This window comes from Arachis stenosperma, chromosome 9 (genome assembly GCF_014773155.1).
Source record: "Arachis stenosperma cultivar V10309 chromosome 9, arast.V10309.gnm1.PFL2, whole genome shotgun sequence".
NCBI classification, from domain to species: domain Eukaryota; kingdom Viridiplantae; phylum Streptophyta; class Magnoliopsida; order Fabales; family Fabaceae; genus Arachis; species Arachis stenosperma.
Genome location: NC_080385.1, coordinates 127,737,899 through 127,742,912, shown reverse-complemented (window position 1 = coordinate 127,742,912; position 5,014 = coordinate 127,737,899). Strand labels below are relative to the sequence as shown.

At 31.6% G+C, this 5,014-nt stretch overlaps 1 long non-coding RNA gene across 1 annotated transcript; it reads right to left on the bottom strand.

Annotated features, from left to right (window-relative positions):
- Nucleotides 1-741: 741 nt before the first annotated feature.
- Nucleotides 742-1,888, bottom strand: LOC130947389 (uncharacterized). Its single transcript, XR_009072636.1, has 3 exons — nt 1,690-1,888; nt 1,507-1,616; nt 742-1,031 (listed from the first exon to the last, which is right to left on the bottom strand). It is a non-coding gene; the product is annotated as an uncharacterized LOC130947389 (long non-coding RNA).
- Between the last annotated feature and the right edge of the window lie 3,126 nt (nt 1,889-5,014).

Below are 5,014 nucleotides of genomic sequence, written 5' to 3'. Positions count from 1 at the left end.
ACTATAATTAAAAATATAATAAAATAGAATGCAATTAACATATTATATTATAGACTAATTAATAATTAAATACTTATTGATTATTTAATTTTTTAATAATAAATAATCAATTTACAATTATGTAAATAGCATTTGAATATTAAACCATTTCATATTTTTTTTTTTGAAGAATTTTATATCATGTAAATATCTTGTTGTACTACTATTTGGTATGAGATACTAAACATAAGCAACCTAAAATCCTAAACTACAGTACAGGTGTCTTAGCTGGCTTGGGTTATTATGAGAACTTTTTGTTTTTGATATTGGAGTAGTAATGGTATTTTTTTTTAATGTGGATTATTGAGGTGTTATTTTCAAATGTGAAACCGTTTAATTAGAGAAGTAGAAATCGGACCATCCGATTTATTAGAGTTACAGAAATTAGACCGTCTGATTTATAGATGTACACAAATCGGACCGTCCAATTTGTGAGAAGTATAGAAATCGGACTGTCCGATTTGTGTTAAAAAAAAATTAAAAAATTTGAGGTACAAAAATCAGACCCTCTAATTTGTGTACCTTTTACAATTTTAAAAAACACAAAAAAATACAATATTAGAGTATATCATTATTTTTACTTCTATACCAAAAGAAAGAACCTTATTATGAACATGGAAAAAATTTTCTTCATAAAGTGGGATGCCAGGGATAGTTTTAATTTTTCCCTCTTAATTATATTAATAAGCTATTAATCCCTCTTTCACATTAGTTATCTTTTAAGATTATGCAGCTACCAGCGCTTAATTTATCTTGTGTGTCTATTTAAAATTAGATACAATCTACTAAAAAAAATTGGTACAAGTATTATAGTCAATTATCTATTTTCAATTAAAACTGATGGTTCTTTAACTATTTCCTTCACGAAGTCTACCACTTTATCCCTCCATACCATGGCATCATATTCAATAAGTTTTTCGTCACTCCAGCCAAATCCAATCAAGTCTAAGGCATACACCTTGTATCTTTTTGCCAATTGTGGTATGTTGTACCTAAAAAAACATTGAAAGAAAATATATATTATCTACATAAAAAATTATTATTTACACACCCAAACAAATGTCTACTTTAGACATTTCTTAAAAGGTTGAGAGAGTGAACAAATAATGAGTAAGGTTCACCATTTAATCTACTGATGATAGTATCTAAATAAAAATAACCAATATGCAAATAAGGAAAATTTTATTTTTTCGAACTTGAAGCCACTATAACCAAAACTGTAATCTAACCTATAATGCGTTCATCACAAGGACAGAATAGATAACTCAGGCCAAACAATTAGTTAAAACAAAAAAAAATTTAACAACTGCAAATAAAATTACAAGAACCAACAATATACAAATTATATTACAAACAAAATGCAGTTAATTGTAATTACAATAAAAAATAAATTATAATTAGTTATAAGTATCAGTAAAAATAAAAAGAAAAAGATGCAGGGAGAGAGAAATGGAAATCTTTAACTACTTCAAATAGTGGCCATGGAGAGCAAGACGAGCAACGAGCAGCAAGTTTGGCCTCCAGAAAAAAACAGAGGAGCAGCAACAACGGTTGGCAACGGCGACAACAACAAAATCCTGATGAATTTTAAAATTAGCAAAAATATAAAATAAAAACAAAAATTAAAAAAAATAAAGGGATAATACCTACCGGCAACAGTGTACGCGCGGAGGTGTGGTGTTGTGGTGTTGCGAAGGTGAAAGTTTGGCGGTTAGTGTGTTTGAGAGAGGTTGTTGAGATCACAGACCAAGATCAAGATTTAAAGAATGTGTGCACGAACGAGACTGCCGGTACAAATGGCTGAGGTATGAGTGGTGATAGTGTGTGAAGAATCAGGGATCGGGCAATTTGAGGAGGTGAGGCAGTCTCCATTTTATTTTCACAGAATATAGCCAATAGAAAATTTTACTTAAAAATAAAAGTCAAACTGTAATTATTTAGCGGCCATTGTTGTAATTACCACCATAATTAATAGAATAAATGGAAAATATACAATTCTCACAAAAAAAAATTAGAATAAATGAAAGAAATGATGACAATAATATTATAGTTGCTAAAAATTTATCGGTAAAAGTATTTTTTCATGTAGTGAGGAGAATATAATATATAGACACAAACAAAAAGAAGTCAATGTGGCATAATGAATCCGGAAAGAAAATGAATAAGAGAAATGGCCAAATGAGAGAAAAAAGAAATGGAAAGAGAGAGAAAATTGTCATAATTAGAGATAATGAGAATGAAAATCAAATTCAATTTGATTAGCGAATATGTGAGAATCTTATTTTATAGAATTTTGAAGTTGATTAACTAAAAATAAATAAATTTATGTACTAAAAATTAGTCAATATATATATATATATATATATATATATATATATATATATATATGTGTGTGTGTGAATCATATTTTATAAAATTTTGAGATTGATTAATTAAAAAATAAAATAAATAAATAATATTATTTATGTACTAAAAATTAGTCAATATATATATGTTTAATTTATTTTTAATATATAACTAATATAATTGAAAATAGAGATACGAAATTACTATAATTGAAAACATAATAAAATAGAGTGCAATTATGGTTGACATATTATATTACAGACTGATTAATACTCGAATACCTATTGATTATTTAATTCTTTATAATAATCAATTTACAATTATGTAATAGAATTTGAACATAAAACCATTTCACAAGTCTTTTTTTTTTTTTTTTGAAGAATTTTATATGATGTAAATATCTTGCCGTACTACTATTTGGTCTGAGATACTAAACATAAGCAACCAAAAATTCTAAACTAAAATATCAGGTAGAGCTGTTTATGGTGCTGTTTGATTTGGTTATTTAAAAAAAATCATTTAATCTAATCGTTTATTAAAATTACGGTTTCATTCGATTTGATTCTGCGCCGAGAAGCGAAAAAAGAGAAGCGTGACGAGAAAGGGTCGCCGAGAGGGTGCTGTCTAGTGATGCATGAAAACTTGTCTCTCAACAAATTTCTCTTTGGCGAGTATACCGAATTGTCGTCAAGTAAAACTCACAATAGAGTGAGGTCGAATCCCACAAGGATTGATTGGTCAAGCAACTTTAGTTAGAAGAATGTGCTAGTTGAGCTAAACAGAATTTAGATTGAGATGCAGAAATTTAAATGACTGGAAATTAAATAACAGAAATTAAAGTGCATAATCTTAAATGGGAATTTGGGGTAAAGAGCATGAAATTAAATGGCAGAAAGAAAAGTGAATGGGTAAGATCAGAAATGGGAAAATCATTGGGTTCAGGAGATGTTGCATTCTCCGGATCAAGTTCATTCTCATCTCTTCCTCAATCAATGCATTCATTGATCTCCTTGGCAATCTTAAGTGATTGGATCCCAATTCCTTGGCAATCCAATCTCTCTAAGCTTGAACAATTGCTCAATTCCTTGATTTAATTGCTCATGGGAAGAGATGAAGTGTGATCACTGATTATACCACATGTATTTCCAAATCAAAGTATTGGGCGGATTACATGTCACTATATCCGCCCAGACCCCAATTTAGTCCAACATGAGAAAGCATTTCTAGCATGATCTCCTCATCCCTTTTCCAAGGCTCAAAGGAGATCCAATTATAGAGAGTTTCTTTTCCAAGACAACTAACCAATTGAATTAAGATCGAAAGCCTTCTAGTAAGATCAAGAGAAAAGAAAGAAGAAGAAGAATGAAAACTATAATTGATCCATCAAATTACAACAGAGCTCCCTAACCCAATGAAAGGGGTTTAGTTGTTCATAGCTCTAGAAATGAAAAATGGCAGAAAAGAAGAATGCATTCTAAAAGTACAGAAAAGTAAATCTATAGAGAGTAGTTCCTAAAAGTGCCAAGCTTCTCTATAGTTCAAAACTACTCCTATATATACTACTCCTCTTGATCTTCTAGTGAGTTCTTCAAGTCTTGGATGTGGGCTTTGGATCTTGAGTTGAAGCAGTTCTCATCTTTAGTGGGCCCAACTTACAGAGAAAGATGAATTAGGCTTTGGATATTTAGTGAGATTTAACGTTGATTTCCAGTGTAGGTTCGAGAACGTTAGTGGCATTCACTTTTTCCACTAACGTTCCAACCTCATATATTCACGTTAAATCCAACATTAGTGGTCTTAATGTGACCACTAACGTTGCTTTCTCAAAACTTGGCTAACGTTATTGGGACTCACTTTTCCCAATAATGTTGGCTTATACCCCTTCGCAAACGTTAATGGGAATCACTTTTTCTATTAACGTTGCTTAGTGCCCCTATGTTCCTACATTAGAATCCACGTTAGTATAGCTAACGTGACTCTTAATGTAGGTGTGATCCACCTTCGAGAGCGTTAGTGACACTTACCTTTGTCACTAACGCTCCAAATGCCACATTCTCTACGTTAGAACTCACGTTAACTAAGTTAACGTGGTTCTTAACGTAGTAGTAAAGCCATCTCCCAACGTTAGTGACAAAAGTGAGTGTCACTAACGTTGGCTCTTTGATCTCAATTCCACGTTAACTTTCACGTTAATAGTCTTAACGTGAAAGTTAACGTAGGCAATGCTAGATGGTCTAACGTTAGTGACAAAAGTGAGTGTCACTAACGTTGGCTTTTGTTTCTTCTTCCACGTTAGAGTTCACGTTAACTAAGTTAACGTGACTCTTAACGTGGATCATTACCAAGTTCTCCAATGTTAATGGTGTTCACTTTTACCATTAACGTTGGAGTTCCTTCTTCTTCTACGTTAACTACCACATTAACTTAGTTAACGTGACAAGTAACGTGAGCTTTGGGTGGCTTCGCAGGCATTATTGGTGATCACTTTTCTCATTAACATCGCAAGCTTTACCATTCCACGTTAGTGTTCATGTTAACTAGGTTAACGTGAATACTAACGTGGTTCTTCCTTGCTTCCTTTGCCCTAAAAACAAGCAATTAAAGTGCAACAAAGCTCTAGCCAAAGTCA